We start from the raw sequence: 22,164 nt of genomic DNA, 5'->3' as shown, positions 1-22,164 counted from the left end.
GTCCTTAGGACATTTATAGTGTGGAGGGTTGACATGACACAAAAGACAAATAATTAAAATATCCAGGATATTAAGTGGTGATAAGTGTTGTGGGGAGAAATGGAGCAGGGACAGGGAAGAGGAGGTAGGGGGAAGCATAGAGTTAGAGTATCAGGGAAGAGTTTTTGTGAAAATGACATTTGAATAAATAAATGCCTGATGGAAGTGAGCAAGCAAACTGTGCTGGCACTTGGGTGAAGAAGATTCCAGGCAGAGGACACAGCCAGAGCCAAGGCCCTGAGGCAGCGAGTGTGTTAGAAGCAGGATGGCTGGAGCAGGAGGGGTGCAGAGGGGGAAGTAGAAGGGGAAATGGATGCAAGGTCTGCAGATGTAACCAGATTGGCTTTGCGCCAAGTGAGGGTGATGCCACTGGAGAGCTGACTCTGGCACAATCTGATTTCCATCTTACAAGGATTCCCCTGAGTGTGCTTTGAGAATACGGTGAAGTGATTACTGGGGGGAAGCAGAACAGCCGTTAGGGACGATGTCTCCTTTACCAGGTGAGTGACAATGGACAAGGAGGGTAGCAGCGTAGATGGTGAAATGAGGTAACAAATGAGAACCCACTTTGAAAATGAAGTCACTCTTCAAATGTAGGATGGTGATGAAATGGTGCAGAAGGAATGGCGAGAAGATAAGAAGAGAGGGCAGCTGGTGCTGCTCCACGCAGTCATGGCCGAATGCCATGCTGCAGAAATTCAGTGAGATGGTACAGATGAGCTCTGCACCTGGCTGTGGACTTGACTCCCAGGGCGTGTTCATGACAATGCAGAGCCCAGAATGTGGTGGGAAGGTCACATACTTTTATGTCTCCTGTGTGTAGTGCCTTCAACATCAGCATGTTTGCTGAAACTTAAACTTCTGCGCCTGCAGTTCTGCTTACAAGCAGAAAGACTTGCTGCCATTCCATCCTCAATGCGACTTGGAGCAAAGCTTGGCCAAGAAGGGATCAAAATGTGTATGCCTTTTCCAGGGTCAGGGGGGCTCTCTTTCTTGGGAATACTTAACATCATCCTTTTGAGATAATCCAGAGGATTCCAAGGCCACTTCTTGCTAACTGACATGCTTTTCTTCTCAAAATCCTAGAAGCACAAAAGGTTTAATTAACCCAAATTACAGAATCTGCTTAATTCCAGGGGTTGACTTGAATATCACCACTTTGGGAGGAGGAGAAACAAGCCTTCCTAAGGAGAGAATTTCCTACTAGAGAGACTGTTGCCCAGAACAGGCCCTTGGCAGCCCATTAATTATATTTCATTTTGACAGATCTCATATACAGTTGTTATATCTTTAGGGGGGAAGAAGGTGCTGGGTGATTAATTGGTTGATAGTGTATGTTAATTGGATGCTAATTTAATTTAAATTTCATGCATATTTTAAGCACTTAATTCAACTCAGGACCTGAAAAATTAGAATATTCAAGCTTCTTGAAAGAACTTGTCTTTCTATCTGTCACCTTCATATGTCTATTGACACTTTCTCCTTGTTTACAAACTTGTTTTTTAAGAGAAGAAATCAGATGGTTCTTAGCACTTCCAGCTGTAATCGGAACTGTTGGTTCTTGTAATACATAAATATTTAATTGCTTTACTAGAAAGAAAAGACACATATATCCACCCTATTACTTAAAAGTTTGTTCTAAACAAGTCCTGTCAGGCTGGAAAATGGTGCTGTTTGGTTCTTTCCTCTGGCTGAATAATTGAAGAAATAGCTTCTCAAGAAAGTCTATACTTCATCTCCAGGAAGGTACTGAGATGCCCTGATAGATGGACCTCAGAACCTGCAGGCAGTGGGGCAGTGCCCTTCATGATACTTGGAGGCTTCTGGGAAATTACTCTGAGGCTGTTGTTTCTGTTGCCCCCCAGGAGAACCACAGGAGGTGAACTCTCTGAGAACACCTTTTATGACAAACCCAATAATCCCTCTTACATCACAGCAGAAGGAGAGGCCCCCACCTACCCCTGGGATGGGAGCCACAGCCTCATGCTCGTCTGTGTCTAAGGTAGTGAGGCCAGATCTACCCAGGATCTGGCTATCTGTAGATTTTTGGAGGGTAGAGTACCAGTATTAGGACTATGAAGGTCTCTTCCGGTTCTAGTCTATAAACAAAGAAAACTGGGGACCACAAGTATGATAGCGGGAGCATAGGCTTTGAAATGTAACTACTTTGGACTTGTTTCCTGACTCTATCTTAGAAAAGTCACTCTTCTAAGTCCGAGTTCCTCATCTGTATATTGGGATGATAATACTAATCTTGCAGTGATGTTATAAGGATTCAATGAGATAATAAATGTTTGTAAAAACCTAACAGTGCAAAAATAAGATGTTCAACACCTGGCGAGTACTTCCCTGCTACTGCCAGGTCATTTCCAGCTTCTCCTTCTGGTTCTGTGGGGTGCCTGAATCTAGTAGTAGCTGCCACCATCATTTGCAAGCCTGAGCACATTGCACCATTGCTTGACCTTGACATCCATATTCGCTGGGTACTAGCACCTGCGGTTTGAACTTCCTTGTTTCACTAACTGGCTCTCTTCCTCAGCTGTCCTGGAGAAGCCTCTGGAAAAGAAGGCTGGCAGAAATTATGACCCCCCAGGCAACAACAAGCTTATCTTTCATCGATGACATGAACATGCCCGAGGTTGATGCCTATGGGACTGTGCAGCCACACATGGTCATCAGGCAGCATCTGGACTATGGCCACTGGTGGGAAAGGCCCAAGGCAGAGCTGAAGCCCGGTCTATTCTGCTGGGGCTGCCAGCCTCAATTTATCTCTGGTGCCAGCTGAGAATCCCCATGGCAAACTGCATTCCTCACAGGCTTCTGTTTTCTAGAAAGCTCTTTCAGAAAGGGAATTAAAACCCACATAAAAGGTTTGGCCAGAGAAGATACATGGCTCTCATGTAAGGAAAAAAGCCTCCTCTTTTAGATTCATGGCCACAAATCTTAACTGAGAAACTTCCCAGGGATTCTCCCATACTGCCTATGCATGTTCACATCTCCACTCTCAGAAAAGTTGGTTTCATATCTTCTCCTCTCACCTCAAACCTCCCAACCACCTCCACGAATGATCACACACACCATCTCCATTTCTTGCTTGCACAACTTACTTGCACCCCCATGCATCTTTCTGTCCCTCCGGCTGACACATCTGCCCTGAGGCTTAGCTGTCTAACGCACCTTAACCCCACTCTCTCCAACCTCCTGAGATCCTCACTCCATCATCTAGCCCCCCTTTTCTCCTGATTAGCTCCTTCTCACCAGTATTTTAACTTGCATAAATTTCTCTGTTGAGTTCAGAAAATGATTTTCTAGTTACTGTTCTCTCTCTCCCTACATAACCAGATTTCTCTGCTGTTTTCACGTTCTCCTCTCCCACTCACTCCCCGGCCCACTATTATTTACTTTCTGTTTTCCTCAACTTTACTGAGCTGTTTTGCCCAACTGCTCACTGTGTCTTTATGTGAAGTCTGACAGACCTCAGATGTGGGTCATTATCTTTCTTATTCTCTCGACAGCACTTGACATGGCTGATGGCTCTCTCCTTTTGGAAATACTGACTTCCTTTGCTTTCTGAGGTGCCACATACCCCTGAATTTCTGCCTCCCATTTTTCTTAGTCCATCCATATGGTCTCTTCTTCCTATGCTATTCCATAGATATTAGATCCCTCAGGATTTTGCCCCAGGCTCTTATCTCTTTTCAGTCTCTACCAATGGACCAAGACATTCATGTACTCAAGTGCATGAATAATAGGGCACAGCCCACCACACCTTCACAAGGCATTCACCTGCCTGGGCCCTCACACAACTCTGACCTGTGGTTTTTGACTGTAACAGGTATGACTGTAACAAGCTGTGCCTAAAGTAGATCATGAATGTGCAGTATGTTTCCTGCATGAACCCCACTGCAGGCAGCTTCACCATCAACCCATGGCTTCAGGTATGGGAGTAGCCAGTATCTGAGTCCTAAACACTCCCTTACCAGGGCAGATGTCCCTTGATTTTAAGTAATAATTGGCCCTTCCCCTGTCCAGCTTCTTAAAGTGGTAAATCACACAGGATGCTGACTTGTATTTCTAGCGGGATGGAGAAACTCCTAGACCCAGAGTTATGAAGCTTTTAAAGCTGAAAGGGGTCATCACGTTCATCTGATATGACTCATTCTTCAGGATAAGAAAACTTCAGGGGGATGAAATGACTCTCCCAAGCTCATGTGGGTACTCAGTAACATTGAGATTTGGGCTCACATTCTCTGAGTTCAGGTTCTCTTCTTACTACCCCATACTGATGTCTTTGACCAAAGGTCCAAAGCCCATTATTCCCCCAGTCATTTTAGCTCAACCTAAGTTTGGATTTAGGATGAGAAATGTGACCAGTATATAGAATTCAAAGCCTTATAGGAAGTCTTCATAGTGTTATCCAAACCCAGAGATGGTGATTTTTTTTATTCTGTGGTAGATGTCTGACTCCTGGTCCTTCCTTATACCACTCTTCCCGGTGCAGCACCATTTCAGTGTGTTCGTCCTCTCCTTCCTGGGAGCAGACGCCCTGTCCTCCATCTACAGCACCATCCTGAGTCAGCACCTAAAGCTTGGAAACTTCCCAGCATCCCTGCAGAGGTCCGTCCCCCCGCTGATCGACCTCACCCTTAACTTCCACCAGAAGATTGCCACCACATTCCTCCCACAGCCATCAAATTCCACTACATCTTCAATCTCAGAGACTTTGCCAACATTTTCCAGGTAGGTCAGTCTGTGCCAGCTGAGATGGCTGAATAATGATCTGGTTTCTTCCATCCTAGTAAAATAATAGTTAATGCCAAACTCTTAGGCAAGGGCTCATTTCCTATGGACTCATGAACATAAAAAGGTAAACAGAGTGAGATGGGCCCCGTAAGGAAGGACTTCAGCAAAACAGAGTTCTGTTTGCTAATGACCTTATTTCCCAGTAAGCAGAATCCATTTCTGACTTGGTTCCTTCTGGCTGGAGAGGGCTCAGCATCTTGGAGATAATGTCATATAATGATTTCGGCACACCTAGGAAAGAAAATGACACAGAAGACAAAGCTGAAGCTATTTAGCAGGCCCTGGTGGTATACCTATTGTTTTTGGGATAAAAAGAAGTCCCCCCCCCAAATCATGCAGGATAGATTTGCTTCTTGAAGAAGCCATATCATAATATCTCTAAGACACCATCTGCCAGCACTTGGGATGCCTCACTTGTAAAATATCCAAGTTCTTTTCCAGGGCAAAGCCATTTCAGATCCTTACAGCTGCTCATCTGAATAGTAATGGCCTATCTCTGCCCTTCGCTTCTAGTTGCTTGGCCCTTCACTGTCAGAGTCTCAGAGGGCAATGCAGCAGACCCTGGCCTCTCTTCCTCTTGGTCAGGTACAGCATCCTCACACAGCAGAGGCCACAACTTTCTCATCCTCCACAAGAATCTGCAGAAACTACTTTTCAGAGAGATCATTCCCAAGATTGCACCAAGCCATTATTGGGTGAAGGATGCCTTTCACACCAAGCAGAGGCCACACCTGTAGGGAAAGGTCAACAGGATCAGAGAGAGAAGCATGACCCTGCAGGGAGCACATGTATGTGCAATTTGTTACCCAGACTCTGGGGAATCTAAAATCAGCAAAGCTTCAGACCTGAGGACTCACGGCCTGCATGTTCCAGCCAGGACTCTTGTTCATAAGGAGCAGAAGCCTAGTAAATGTTAGCTCAAAGATCCAAGAGCTGTGCTCAGAAAGGCTTTAGGGTTCTAAAGGTGGAGCCACTGAACCCACAGCCAGGTCAAGTCTCAGAATACATGTGAGTTGGCTCAGGGCAGCATTCTTGGTCATATACCTCCCAAGAATAAACTCGGTTAAAAATGAAGAAGCAGAGACCCACAAAAATTATACAGACTTGCCTAAAACACCCAGCCAGCCAGTGAAGGAAGTGGAAAGCCCGGGAGGGTAAGTCTTGTTTCCCTGGCCCCATTTCTCTACCTGACCCAGGCAGGCTGAGTGGCAACCCCCTGGGCTCTATGTCCCAGCCAGGCATCTCTGCAGCTTGCCAGCTGTCAGCCACCTGCCACAAGTGTGGGAAAGCACATCCTCCATGGACCACATGCCTCCTTTCAACCAGCAGTCCTTCACCCTCCTCTTCCAGAGGGGGTTTCAAGCTCATAGCTTGACCTCAGCCTTCCTGTGCTTCCCTCCCTCCCTGCCTGCTTGTCTACAGGCTTGACAGAAGAGCCTAAGGGGATAGTTGAATGCCCACTAGGAGACAGGCACTGCCCAGGGGGCATGCTGCTTTTCTTCATCCAGCTTGCTCCAAGGCTCAGTCATTCAGACCTCCTCTGCACTTGCTCGTGCTGTCCCCATCAGGACAGAATTTGATAGAGCTCTGAGCAGCAGCCATCGTTAACCATCCCCATCTCAGTGTCGCACATAACTGTCTTCGCACTTGACATGCTCACTTTGACTCTGCCTTTAATTGTCAGTCAGCCTGAGTGATTGGGGTAAGAAGGCTGATAAACCAGCTGACAGCACACCCCGTAGTCAGACACAGTCCTCGGATCAGGATTCCCGGCTGGTGCTTCTTCCTGCCCCATGCGTCTCATACACGGTGGATACCTGGGGGAGCTGGGAAGGAGAGAAGGGCTGAGATGTATGTATGGTGGAGCCAAAGGGACCTCATGTAATTTCTTTCTCTAAGATAAACTTTTATTAAAGTACAACATACAAGTAGAAAAGCATGCAAGTCATAAGCATACAGCTTGGTTAATTATCACAAAGCCATCACACCTATGTAACCACAACTCAGATCAAGAAATAGAACATTGCTATCATCGCTGAAGCTCCTGATTTTTCTTCCTTCCATTCCCTTTTTCCTCCTCCACCGAGAGGTAAATATTGTCTGTATTTCTAACATAATAAGTTATTTTGGCCTATTTTTGGACTTTATATGTATAGAATCATTTGATAAATATTCTTTTATGTTTTCTGTTCAATATTATACACCTGTATATACAATCATGTTATTGGTAAATAATAATAAGAAGAATTTCTTTCTTTCTGATCCTTAAATCTTGTAATTTCTTTTTCTTCTTCTATTGTACTGGCTACAACTGCCAGTACAATGTTAAAGGGAAGTAGTGAGAGTGGCATCTCATTGCATTCTAAATTTTAGGGTGATAAGCTTTTAATAGTTGACCATTAAATATGATGCTTACAGATTTTTGTGGATACTCTTTGCCAGATTAAGAAAATTTCTTCCTGTTTATAGTTGACTGTTTTAATCACAAACATATGTGGAAAATTAAAAAATGAATTTTATGTATCTGTTGAAGTAATTATATTGCTTTTTTCTCCCCCTTTTGTGGAAATACATTGTTACATTATTTTTTCATGTTAGATCAACCTTGCATTCCTATAATCCACCCAACTTAATTGCTACCTGCTGAATGTTTTATATTTTGTTGGATTCTATTTGCTATTTTTGTTCAATTTTTACTTTTATATTAATGAGATTGTCCTATAATTACTTTTCTTCCAATACTCTAAGGTTATGAAGTTCTCATAAAATACACTGGGAAGCATTCCCTCTTTTTCTACTCTCAAGAAGTTGTTATAAAACATTATATTGTGCCTTCCTTAAATGTCAGAAGAATTTACTGATAAAACTTTCTGTAGTTTTCTTCATGGAACATGTTAAGTTATGAATTCAATTTCTTTAATACCTATTAGACAATTCAGATTTTCTGTTTATTCATATATCAGTGTGGCAAGATGCCAATGTCATCAATTTCTAATTTATCAGCATAAAATTATTGATCATATCCCATTATTATGTTTTAATCATCTATAGTATCTCATATTATGCCCTTTTTCTTATTCTGGATATTGATATATATGTGCCTTTTTTGTTTTTCTCTTTTATCAGCCTTACTAGGGAGTTTTTAGTTGTGCTGGTCTTGTCAAAGAAACTGGGAAGTATACCAAAATTAGGTTTTTTATTTTATTGACTGTCTCTATTTGACATCTGTTTTTTATGCTATTAATATTTGTTCCTTTCTTTACAATCTCTATTTATTTTGGATTTGGGGTTAGTTTGTTCTTTTTCTAACTTCTTGGCATGGCTGCTTAGGCCATTAACTGTCAGCCTTTCATCTCTTCTAAAACACTCATTTTAAGGCCAAAAATTTCTCTGTAATTAAACCATTAGCTGCATTATGCAAGCATTTTATACGTTGTATTATTATTATCATTTACTTCATAATATTTCTTAATTTCCCCTATACTTCTTTAACCTATGGGATACTTTGAAATATAGGTCTTTATTTTCCAAAATTTAGAGATTTTTCTAGTTATTTTTCTCTTATTGATGCCTGCCTAGCTTAGTTCTACTGTTGTCAGAAAATACGATCAATATAATTTTATTCCTTTGAAGTTTGTTAAGACTGGCTTTATGTCCCAAGATATAAACAATGTGCCCTTTTTAAAATAATGCATTCTGCATGTGTTGGGTGTAGTTTTACCTATAGGTCAGTTAGGTCAAGCTTGTAAATCATGTTGTTTAAATTGTCTATATCCTTACTGATTTTTTTTGTCTGCTTATTGTGTTCATTTCTAAGAAGGGTATGTTAAAATCTCACTGTAACTATAGACATGTCAATTTCTCCTTTTATTCCTGACATATTTATATATTTTGGAATGTTGTTAGATGCACACAAATTTAGAATAAGTATATCTTCCTATGGACTGACCCTTTCCTTCTTATTAAATGTACTTCTTTCTTTCTAAAAATGGTCCTTGCTTTAAAGTTAATTTTCTATGGTATTAGTATGGCTACTCCATACTAAGTTTTTAGTCAAACCAGTCATACTAATTCTTTTAGTCAGTATTTTCATGCTATATTATTTTGGAAGTTCTTATCCCACATTTTCCTATTTAAGGAAATCTCTATAGGCAGCATACAGATGGACTTTAAAAAAAATATTTTTAAAAAATTTAATGATTTAAAAAAAATCAGTGTCTTCTAATTAAAATGTTTTTAATGCATTTATATTTGATGTTATTTTATATAATAACATATTTAGGCTACTTTATACTATTTGTTTTCAAGATGTCCTATTTACTCTGTTTTCTTCCTTCTCTTATATTCTATCAAACTAATTTATATTTAAAAAATTCTTTTTATTTTCTCCCTTTTTTAGCATGCTCTTCATTCTTTTGTAATTCACCTAATGGTTACCAAATGCATCATTTTATCCTATTTTCTTTTATGTTAACACTTGTATCAACTGTCATACAATGTAAGGATCTTAGAAAAATTTACCTCCCTCCAATTTTTGTGCTATTGTTATTTCTTTTAATTCAGTTTATATTGAAAACCCATAATACACTAATACTTTTGTCCTAGTAAGTCTGTTTATTTAGATTTATGTACATATTACTTTTCCTGTTGCTCTATATTCCTGCTGAATATTTGTTCTTCCTTTTGGAATCATTTATTCTGCCTGGAGAACACATTTAGTATTTAGTTTCTATCTGCTAGACAAGAATCTCTAAGTTTTTATTTGACTGAAAATACATTGATTTATTATTTTTGGAAGAATTTTGGGAGGAGGTTTAGAATTCTAGGTTGGCAGCTATTTTTGCCTACACATTGAAGGTGTTATTTCATTGTTTTCTGGTTTCCATCATTTCAGTTGATAAATAATCTCTAAGTCTTATTGTTCCTTTGAAGTACACATATTTATTTTTTCACTTGCCTGATTTTGAGATTTACTCTTTGTCTTTGATTTTTCAAAACTTCCACTTTTATGCCTAAGATGACTAAGGCAATATTTTTTTGTATTTATCCTGCTTAGTGTTTGTAGCACTTCTGAATCTAGTTCAGTGTTCAGTTTTAGAGATGATGCAGCCAGTGTGTCCTCAAATATTGCTTCTGCTTCTCTCTCTTTTTCTGGTTTTCCAGCATGTTTTGAGACCTTTTCACTCTGTCCTATGTCCTTTATGCTCTTTTCTTTTTTTAAAATTTTTTCTTATTGCTGCTCAATCTGAATATTTTATGCTAATCTCTCTTCCCATTCACTAATTATTTTTTCAGCTGTGTCTGTTCTGCTGTTAGCCCTATTTGAAATGTTCTTAGTTTCAGTTACTGTAACCTTGGGGTAATTTTTAATTTGAGACTTTGCATTTGGTTAATTTTAAAAGTTCCAGTTTTCTGAAATTCTTTACCTTATCATCTAATTTCTAGTCATATTCATCATATTTAAAGTCTGTGTCTGATTATTCCAAGACCTAAATCTCCTGTGGGTCAGTTTTTTCTTTGGTTTTGGTCCTATTTCCTGTTATTCCCAGTAATTTTTGCTTGATTGTCAGACATTGTGAGGTTTTAAATGTGCAGATAATTTGAGGGTTGAGATGGCATTATTTTCCTTCATAGATTATATACTTCTGTTTCTGGCAAGCAGCTATCAGGGATTGAGAAGATTGAAGCTGAGTATGAGTTTCTGTAAGGATTGAATGATCTGTGTTCACTCATACCCCTAGTGTGTAACCCTTGGAGGCGGTCCCTTGGGGTTGTAGCTCTGACCCGTTCTTGGTAATCACTGAACTCCAGTTTTTATCCTCCCTCCTCCATGAGATGAGAAAACTCTGTTCAGTGTCTTGATCTCTCACTTGTATGTGTCTTCTCAGTTTCTGAAGCTACTGCTCATGATTTGGCAAATGTCTGAAGAGAAAAAATAGTGTCAAAGTTTGGGTTCATTATTCTTCCTCCTCTTCTCTCTGATATCTTAGCCCCCACTGCCTTGGTTACTTTCTAATGCCTCTAAAATGATTAAGCTTTAAAATAATTTTCCTGTTTTCTGTAGTTGACCTCAGTGGGTTGGTGAGTTCAGCTACTCTGCCATTGCCAAAAGCAGAAATCCTGATGGAGGTTCTTGCTATGTTACAGTAATTGAAGGTTTCAATACCAACCCGCTCATTCTTTCAGCAAGCATTCGTTGAGAATCTAGCATATGTCTGGCACCATGCTAGGTACTAGTAATACAATGATAAAAATAAATAACATCCAAATTATGTCTTTCAATTTCCCTGTCCTTTGAGACACTCACCAGGACCTGGAAGATGGAGACCTGTGTGAATAAAAATAATTTTAGAAACTAATAGTTCTTCTGTAATAGAGATTTATACATAAATCATTATGTGGGGTGCATCAGAAGGAATGCTGTCGGGCAGGAAAGGTGATGTCATGCATGACTTCAGCAAAGACATATCAATTGAGTTAGAGCTTGAAATGTGAGCATAGCAAGCAAAGCAAAAGGCATGAAGGTACAGAAAGTGTGCAGGGTTATTACTGTCAGTAATGAGGAACAACCAAATGGCCACTTTTCCTCTAAGATAAGAATGAGGGCAATGAAGGCAAACAGGTGTAGATGACTTTGAAGTTACTGGATTTGTTGAGTTTGCCAAAGGGCTAATCTTGCTGGTCTCCATTTGTCAATGAAAGAGAAGGCTGAGACATTAGCTAATAGCAACAGAAGAAGGTGACAGAAAAATTCAAAAAGAATAGCAAATATCTGGAACAACCCCTGTGGTATATAGGAAGGAGAACCTACTAGAGATGAATAAATAGATTGCTAACCTGCAAAAGTTAACTATATTCATTTCCTCACTTGGTCATCAAACTTTCATAAGCGATTGTCAGTAGGACTCATTTTCCCATTGACACTCATAGAACTGAAATACAGCAGAGAAGCTACCTTTCCCCCCATTATTCTGGTGATTCAGAATGTAGTGGTTAAAAGTCAAGATTTTCACTTCAGGCACACCTGGTTTCAAAACCTTGTGGTTTTTAACTACAGCCTTTTATTGCATGCCCTGGGCATGCTTCCTGTCTTTCAGAATCCCAATCTCCACATTATACAAAATGGATATAAATAAAAATTACTCTGTAGGGTCATCATGATGGGTAAGTGAGCTTTGTCTGGCAAAACACCCAGCACAGGACCTGTCACATAACTGGCTTCAATAAATTGTAACTGTTGCAGTTTTAAATTGTTGTTCATGGTTTTGTTTGTTTTGTTTTGTTGTCTATTCTCCTTAAAGGGCATTCTCTTTTCCTCAGTGGAATGTGTAAAATCCACACAGGATCTAGTAAAGCTCTATGTGCATGAATCAAATCGGGTTTATCAGGATAAGATGGTGGAAGAGAAGGACTTTAATCTTTTTGATAAAATCCAGACAGAAGTGGTCAAGAAAATTTTTGATGTGAGTATTGCCTTGCGAATTTTTCTTTACAGTTAATCATGTAACTGTGCAGCTGATCCCCCAAATGATAACATTCAGCTCATAAATGGAAAAAAAATCAGAGATTAGATAAGGAAAGAAAATCTATCATTAGTTTGCCAAGGTGAAAAATGTTGAGGCAAGAAGAGACCCAAGTTAATAGTGGAATTTCAGCGGTAGGAAGAGATCTTCAGATCCAAGTACTCATCCTCTACTAACTCCTGTGAGCAGCATTTCCCAGGATGGTCGTCCCAGTTGACATGCCAGCCTCCCTGGAGATGCACAGCCTTTCCCAGAGCCACCATTTTGGAACTGCTAATGTCTGAACATGTGGACCAGTTTTGAAATTTGGAACCTTTGGAACAATTTTAGAGACTAGAAATTGATTCTAAGAATGATCTAAAGTGTATTTCCCTGTCCGTCCATCCTAGGTCTACATGACAAGCCTTCAGATATTTTAAGACCATTTATCTTCTCTTTCCTGGGTCTCCTCTCCTCCAGGCCAAATAGCCTCTGTTCCCTTAGCCACCTCTGATGTGGCTTGTTTACCAGCCTGGAGAAATTTGACATCATCTTGATTAGTCTCCCCTCTGTTCTCCTTTCTGAAATCACGGCACCCATCTTTCATAACAACCCAGTTGGAGTCTGACTGAAAAAGCAGGGATCATAATTCCTCTCTTCTTATATACCACAGCTTTGTTATACTGCTTCCCAAAATGTGTCCTGCTGGAGACTTGTAGTATGATGTACTCATTGGAAAGAAGGTATCTGTAATGAAATAAATTGAGAAAGTACTTCATATTAATCCCTTTCTTGGAAATCCACAGTGCAGTCAGCACAGTAAAGCCCTGAAAATCTTGAATAACCTTGATTCATTTATCATTTCCCACATGTATTGGGCCCTAAAGTTCTTTTCCCTTCATAAAACTTATTAATAGTTTGCAGAATGAATGGTCCATAGAATATGCCTTGGGAAGCACTGATACATTAACACAGCCTAAGATCATATTTATATTTCTTAGTGTCAAAATTACCCCACAACTAACACAGAGCCTTCTGTTGAGAAATGCCCCATATTTTTCACACATACTGCTTGACTGCCCCCTCTCGAATTTAGAAATAATCAAATCTTGTATTTAAATGTACCACATTGCACCTATGCCTTGCTAGATTTAGCTCCATATTTTTCCCTGATAAGATCCTGGGTCTACCTCTGAAAACATTACAGTCCATCCAACCTATATGACAGCCTTTTGAATGTTTTGACAGCATATTAAGTAGTTTATCTCTGTCTGCCCTTTACTAATCCAAACACCCTGAATTCTTCCACTTTCCCATCCTTTTTATATGGCCTGATGTTAAGTACTGCCACATCTTAAATGCCCTTCTTTGAGCATGGTAGAATTTGCCAGTTTATGTATCCATTGTTAGCTCTGCAAAAGAGCTTTGAGTATCTTCTGGTCTGAGCTAGTTCTTTGAAGAAAGAACACTCAGTCTTTGAAACAGAAGTCCTTATGTGGGTCTGTATGCTAAGGGCACATCCTTTTGATCACAAACCCAGATATAATTAATACTGGCATTACCTTTCCACAACATTTCAAAGCACTTTTGGCTGCACCAAATCTTGGTGTTGGTGTTAAAGAAAAGTTGCCAAATTTCCACCAAGGAGGTGATACCATCCTGTTTCTGCCATAAAAGCTTGAAATTCTTTAATTCATGGCCCTTGTGCAATTAAGAAATTTTTGATTCACTATGTGGCTGGGTTTCTCTCCCTTTTACACAGCCTGGTTCTGGTCATAAAATCAGAGGTCTGTTGTTTTGTCAGGTCTTTGCGGACCAGGACTTTCAGGCCTGCCCTTCAGTGGCCCCTCTGCTGGATTGTTAATGTAAACTGCCTGCCATCAGGACTGATTCCCGGGATATTAGCCCATTTTCAAACTGGACAAATGTATTCCCACATCACTTTCCTACATGTTTTTCTACTGCCAAGAATGCTCCCCTGCATTGCATTAAATCTTTTCCAAACATCTGGAAGCTTATCGTTACTGTCTGGCAAAGCCAGAATAGTTTAAGGGTTTTCTGTGGTCCTGAAACCACTTTCAAAGTGTACATAACTGTTTGATAATTCAACTCTTTTCACTGCTTTCTTCTTCTAACCAGGCAGCAGCCCTGGCTTCTCTGTAGATGTCAGTGTATCCTCACTTTCCCTCCATTAGGTTTGGTGCATCTTGTCTCTTGGGCTTCCAGGGTGAACCCTACAGTGACTTGTGCCCAGGATCATGGCCCTGCTGGTGAATAGCATGCTGATTACATCTTCCTGGGTGGCTCTCCCAGTCTTAGATTTTGGAGAAGAGAATGGCAGGTGGAGACAACTGCTTGAACTGATTCCTACTTATGCATTAGAAAACCTGTTCTTTCTCACACTTAATTCCTGTACATCCTTTCTTTTGAAGTAGCAGCCATTTGGGTTTTGATAAGTGATTCCTTTCTGAAAAATTTTAAAAGTTACCTCTTCAATACTTAGAGGTTAGATTGGTGGAGATGTAAACTTTCTGTCTTTAAGTTAATTGAATTGTACTGGGTATTTATTAAACCTGGTGAGGTTTATCCTGTGAGCAAGAACTGACACACAATACCAAATCTTTGGGAAAGTTTTTATAGTAGGGGGTTCTATTATAAATGTTTTATGAGATTATCAGTGTCCCCATTAAACAAACCAGTCACCTAAGAGTGGCTCGTGGTGTATTTTTCAGAAACCAAGCTCTCTGAGCTGAGCCTATGAAGTTGGGGTTGGCAGCCTATAGTGTGCAATCTCACAGGAAGCAGGAAAGGGTGTTTTACAACATTGCTCTGGATTGGAGAGCAAGACCTGTTGGATAGGATGTGGGGGAGATGAGGCCACTGGACCATGGACTCCTTCACCCAGCACTGCTGAGGTCCCCTGCTTAGGGACATCCATCCACATGTCCGCATCCACTCCTCTGCTCAGACCCAGGCTCTTACTGTACATGTAGGAAAGCCACTCCCACCTTCCATTTCACATCCTCAGCCTGCAAGGAATGGCAGACGTCATCCGTGACTTCATGGGGCTTGGAAACGAGTAGAGCTTCTACCCTAGAAGGGATTCTCAAGAAAATGAAGCTTTCAAAGCAGCAGCAACACTCAGCTTTCAGGGAGTGTTCAGAGAGGAAAAGTGAATGAGGTGTGTCTGCTCTGTGGGGACTGAGAGTCAATAAGAAGGGTGCTTGTGCTTGTGTCTCTTCTCCAGGGTATGGAAGGGACTGTGGAGCAGACACAAAGCCGGAACGTGTATTGCCATTTTGCAAATGGCACTGGCGAGCCCAAGTACCTGCCGGTACAGTCGTGGGAACTTTTGACCCAGACTTTGGTGGAAGCCCTGGAGAACCACAATGAAGTCCACACAGTGATGGACCTGGTGCTCTTTGAGGATGCCGTGCACCACGTGTAAGTGTGCTCCTCTCCTGCCTTCCCTCAGCTGCCTCCTCTTCCCAGTGTCGGGCCTCGTTTGGGCATTAGAGGCCACTCTGAAAAAACCAGGAAAGCCGCGAAGACTCCTCCCATGAAGGTCAAGGTGGCGGCTGGTCAGAGCAGCAGCTGTGGCTTTGGTCCCCCGCCCTTGTGGGCAGCATGGTGCTGAAGTCAGGCACAACTGGGTTTACGTCCTTGTCTGCCGTTGACAGTCCCCAGGCATGATTACAGTGACACTAAAGAAAATTTGAATCATAAAAGAGGCACAAGAACAGCTCAGAACTTGCATGCCCACCCGCTACTAGTCTAAGAGCCAATTTTAATGAAATTGAAGGTTTCTGCTTAAGTGCTCACATATTTCAAAAAATCAAATATCCTTTTAGGTGTCACTGCTGTCAAATGAATCACTCAGAGTAATCACCAAGCCTCCCAGATAATTTATTCTCATACCAGTGCTATCCCTGTACTGCTCTGTACATCCCCCAGTCTGGGTCATATTTACCATCCCTCCCTGCCTTCCAAAATCTTTCCACCCTGCCCCCCACCCCCGGTACTCACTCTTCAGCAGCAAAATCTTCTTGAACTTGTCTGAACTTTCTATCGCTGAGGCATTCTAAGTGAAACTAATGACCTCTGAGTTGAGGAAAGCTGCTTTTTCTTCTCCGTTCTATGTACCCCAGGGTCTAGATAGAGGGACACCCTCCTCCCCAACCCCACGCCAATGGCATGTTTAAAAACCATTTCCCCTTTTATCCTCTGCAAAGCCCGGTTCTTTTGAAGCTCATTAACTGGACTTTCATTCTCATTATTCCTCTTGTTAACTGTCACCCACTGACATCCTGTTACTCCCTATCATCTGCAAACTGCCCCAGAGGTTGGACCATCTTCTTCCTTCCACCTGCCTTTCTACATTCCTGCTTTTGTCTGTCACCTGGTCTTTGCTTTCACCGGCCTTCTTAGCTCCAGTGATCCTTTCTTCCACCCCGTCTCAGCTGCCCCCTCACGGGCTCCTACCCAGAACTTCTATCATCAATAATGAGCCCACTGCCACATCTCATCTTCAGACATCTCACTGTCTGGCTTGTACCTCCTACCCATCCACTCATCTGCTCTAGTTTCCATTCCAGCTACTCTTTTTTTCCCATTTTATTAAGGTATAATTGACATATAGCATTGTATAAGTTTAAGGTGTTCAACATAATGTACATGTATATTGCAAAATTATTACCATGATAAAATCAGTTAACATCTATCACCTCACAGTTACAATTTTTTCCTTGTGACGAGAATTTTGAAGATCCACTGTTAGTGACTTTCAAATACACTCTACAGCATTGTTAACTATAGTCCCCGTGCTATACATGACCTCCCCAGCACTTACATATCTTATACTGGAAGTTTGTACCTTTCAACCTCCTTCCCCTAATCCCCCCACTCCCCATCTCTGGCAACCACAAATCTGTTCTCTGTTCCTGTGAGTTTGTTATCTTTAGATTCCACATGCAAGTAAGATCATATAGGATTTGTCTTTCTCTGCCTGACATACTCCACTTAGCATGATGCCTTCAATGTCCATTCATGTGGTTGCAAATAAAAATATTCCAGCTATTCTTTTTTGTTGGTTGCTTGGTACAGGTATATTCATAGCTACTTTATTCAAAACAGTCAACACTGATTCAGCCCAGGTGTCCATCAACAGAACAAAGTATTTTAATGGAATACCACTCAGCAATTAAAAGTAACAATGCGATTTATACAAAAATATACTAAGCCATAGAAGTCTTATGCAAAAAGGACACACTGTGTGATTCTAGTCAGATGAAATTTGAGGACAGGCAAAACTAGAGAGCAAAATTCAGAACAGTGTAGGTGGGGAATGACTGGGAAGGAAACTGAGGGAACTTCCTGAGGGGATAGTGTTTTCTGTCTAGATAGGGGTTCAGGCTATGCAAGCACATACATGTGTCAAAACTCAGAACTGGCACATTTGAGTTTTGTGCATTTCATTATATATAACTCTCTTCAATAAAAGAACAGGAAGTCAGTGCTGAAGTCTAGTTAATGATGTGCATGCTGAAATGTTTAGAGATGATGAATACTGAGGTCTGCAATAAGTGCATCAAAGATAAGACAGATTGATGAATGAAGAGTGTGATGGATATTCCAGGTATTCTTAAACTTCAAGACTTCATTTCTGGAGGCAGCTACTTTCTCAAACTGCCTACCATGTCTTTACTTTCCTCAGTCACCATAGACCCATCATCCTGATTCAAGCCCCCTAACTTTCCTGTCATTGCATCCATATGGCAAAATCCTGCTCTACTGAAACCCCACTGTCTTTACATCCCATACCTGCCCCGGAGCACCTGACAGTTACTGAAGAACGCCATCATCGTGTTGACTGGAGTTGCTTCAGATTTGCAGCCACAAATATCAAACGGGCTGTCAACTTTGCTGGAAACCCTCCTCCACTACCCTGGGCAGTTTGCTCTCTTCCCCTCCCTGTGATGACTGCATGACTCATTTTTCTTCTCAAGTGTCTAACACTCCTCCCCCTCTCTTCATTCCTGGTTAATGAGCACATCTCCTATTTCTCTGAGATAGTGAAAGCAACCAGAAGTGAATTCTGTCATCTCCCTGCTATCAAATCTAACATCCTATCTGCATCCCACCCACAAAGTTGTACCAAAGGCCAATCCCTCCACGTGTGCACCAGATCCCATCTCTTTCCCCTTATCCATGACTTTGCTCCTTCCTGCCCTTACCCCTTCTCTCTCCTCCTCTTTCCTATTTTCTTTTCCCTCCTCTTCCCTCTTACTCCACCATCATTAATTCATTGGTTTTTGGATCTTATCCATCAATATATGAACATATTGTGTTGTCATTTACCAAAAAAATGTCAAATCTATTCCTGGACTCTTATAGCCTTTCCATCTCCTACCCGCATTTCTCTGCTTCTGTTCACAACAAAACTCATCAAAAGGGTTGTCTATACCTGTTATACTTTCTCACTTCTCATTGGTCCATTTCTTACCACTTGAATAAAAGAGCTCTCATCAAAGTCACCACAGTTCCAGCTCTTGCTAAAGTCAGTTGTCAGTTCTGGGTCCTTGCCATGTATTACTTCACCGCCCTGCTGCATTTGTCATGATTAATTCCTTTATTTGCCTACCTCCGTTCATCTATCCATCCACCCAACACATACCTGCTCAGTGCATGGTGTTAGTGTGAGTGTGGGCATCTCTGTATTACTCACTTCTGGAGCCACAATACCCAGGACAGTGTCTGGAAAATAGCAGGTCCTCAATGTAAATCGTTAGCATGTCATATATGGGATAAATGATGGAAAGAAAAACAGAGAGGAAAGGGGGAGTGATTGCAAGTTTAAAAAGGGTGGTCCTGGAGGCCTCCCTGGGATGGCAGCATTTAATAGTACATGTAAGAGCTGCACTTACCATAGAATCATCATGGGCCTGCAGCATCATGCTTTGCATGCACTGATTCGTTTAGTCCCCACAGAAAAAGTGAAGAAAGCAAGGTCTGCTATTCTCCCTGTATCATAAATGAGGATACTGATGCCCAGAGAGAGGAGGGAAGTTGCCTAATGTTACACACCCCAGACGCAGGCAAGCCAAAGCTCACGCTCAGGCACACGACCATCACCCTACAACGCTCCCCATATGCTTTCCTGTCCCCACCTGATCCAGTGTAAGCTCCTGAGCACACAGACTAACTGGCTCACGCTGAGTCCCCAGTGCCCTGGAGACTGTCTGCTGCATCACAGGTGGTCAGGAATAAGGCTTCTAGGATGTCTGTTCACTCACCTTGTGAAACTTCTGTACAGAAGTATTTTCCCTCCTCTCCAAGAACTACCAGAGCCTGTGTCATCGTCCTGGAGTTGAGACAAATCTTCGTCCTTTAAGTGTAAATTTAATTTGGGAGAATAGCAAGTGATTCAGTCAATGCGCCTTCCAACATGGGTGATTTAACTGGCTAATACTGATTCAGGAAAAAATAAGGCTATGAAAACTGACTTTTCTCCTGAGGCTGCTAAACAGACTCTCAAGATAGTTTCCCAGGAAAAGTCTGAAAAATGAACTGCCTTGAGGAAGCAGTTCTGAAGAATAAAGTGTATTTGGATATATAACGTCCTGCAGGTTTGTTTAGAAATATCAGCGTCCCATGACTTCATCCCTGCTACCCCTCCCTCCCCTCCCTGTCGCTCCTCGGCCCTCTTGGCTGCTTCAGCCAGCCAGATAGAGCAGAAGCGGGGTCCCAAACGACACAGGTCACAGCTGCGGGGAGCGCCCACGGCCTCGCAATACTGCACACGGGGCCCAAAGCACAGGCGTCGGACTCAGTCCAGGAAGGTCCTGCCTTCTTAGACCCGAGCGCCCGCCGCCAAGGCGGGGACGGAGTGCGCACGCGCTCTCCCAGGACCGACCCCCCTGGGAGATGTTCCTGAACAAAATGTCTGCCTCTAGCTTTCCAGAATTTCAGAAAGCCCATTTATCCAAAGTTCATCCCTGGCTCTTTTACTGAATACTCTTTCTTACTGAGGTACGAAAACCATGATCACGGTACATTTCTCCGTAGTCTATCCCATGTCTTATGCAGTGTTTCAGGATGACTACTACCATTTAATCCCTAGGAAGTTCCCTGTTTCAGAATCACTGCCTGCTTCAAATTCTGTGCCCTAGTATCCCAGGTCACTTCACTGTCACTTATGAAGAGCTCCTGGTCCCTGGTCCAGAGTGTGCACTAGCAGGCTCTGTGAGCAACCTTTGGATTGTTTCTGATGAGGACCAGAATCCCAGATTTCTTACTGTGCTGGATCAAATATTACACTGATCCCACATTTTCATTTCTTTCCCAACTAGTTCTGTTTTTTTTGTTTGTTTTTTGTTTTTTGTTTTGAGAGGGCACCTCTCATATTTATTGATCAAATGGTTGTTAACAGCAATAAAATTCTGTATAGGGGACTCAACGCACAATCATTAATCCACCCCAAGCCTAATTCTCATCAGTCTCCGATCTTCTGAAGCATAATGAACAAGTTCTTACATGGTGAACAAATACTTACATAGTGAATGAGTTCTTACATGGTGAACAGTGCAAGGGCAGTCATCACAGAAACTTTCGGTTTTGATCACACATTATGAACTATAAACAATCAGGTCAAATATGAATATTTGTTTGATTTTTATACTTGATTTATATGTGAATCCCACATTTCTCCCTTATTATTATTATTATTATTATTATTATTATTATTATTATTATTTTTAATAAAATGCTGAAGTGGTAGGTAGATGCAAGATAAAGGTAGAAAACATAGTTTAGTGCTGTAAGAAAGCAAATGTAGATGGTCAGGTGTGTGCCTATAGACTAAGTATTAATCCAAGCTAGACAAGGGCAACAAAACATCCACGGATGCAGAAGATTTCTCTCAAAACAGGGGGGTGAGGTTCTAAGCCTCACCTCTGTTGATCCCCAATTTCTCACCTGATGGCCCCCCTGTGACTGTGCCTGTCTTAGGTTGTTCCTCCCTTGAGGAATCTTACCCGTCTCTGGCTAACCAGTCATCTTCCGGGGCCATACAGGGAAATGTAAAGTTGGTAAGTGAGAGAGAAGCCATATTGTTTGCAAAGGTTAGCTTTTTCCTTCTTTGCAGATTTATGCCCTGTGGCTTTTATGCCCAGAATTTGTCTTGAGGTATCTTTACCACTTGGAAGAATTATGATACTCAGTAATTTCGATATGAGGCACGAATTCTATTTAAGTGTTGTAATTAGGAAGGAAGAAGAAAAGCTATAGAAGTAGCAGACGGAAGAAAACATGAGAAGATTGATTATTTCTTTGACATATCATCTTGTAGAGTAACTTAAGCATGTATAGGTTTTAAACTACTAATTAAATTGCGCACACACATTAACATAATGGGAATATAGTTACATAACCAAAGCAATCCTACAATTACCAGCCATCTCCAGTGAAACCAAGAAAACCAGTTAGTCAACCTAAGTTTTTGTGAAAACTTATCTATGATATGATGGATATTGTCTAACTGAATTTGAATAGTTTGAGAAAAATCAGACAAATTAAAACAAACCTTTCCTGGGAACTGTTCACATCCCATATGTTCTTTTAACAGTAGATAGTCTGTAGTCTCAAGATTTTGGAGCACAGCAACTTGCACTTCTCCTAATTCTTGGTTGGGTTCCAACAGTATAGATCCAGTCAAATTTGTTGTTTTACTGTATGCACAGGCCAGCTTAGATATCTCCTTCTTCATTCCAATGGCAATTCCAGGAACCCCCAACTTGTTCTGTTTAAGTGAGCTTTATATCCA

The 22,164-nt window shown here is 41.4% G+C and overlaps 1 pseudogene; it reads left to right on the top strand.

The window, feature by feature from the left end:
• The window catches only part of LOC108387707 (dynein axonemal heavy chain 9-like), a 353,770-nt pseudogene that overhangs the window by 165,728 nt on the left and 165,878 nt on the right, over positions 1 to 22,164 (top strand).

The sequence above is a fragment of the Manis javanica genome, chromosome 4 (assembly GCF_040802235.1).
Source record: "Manis javanica isolate MJ-LG chromosome 4, MJ_LKY, whole genome shotgun sequence".
Classification (NCBI taxonomy): Eukaryota; Metazoa; Chordata; class Mammalia; order Pholidota; family Manidae; genus Manis; species Manis javanica.
This window is presented reverse-complemented; position numbering and strand designations above follow the sequence as displayed.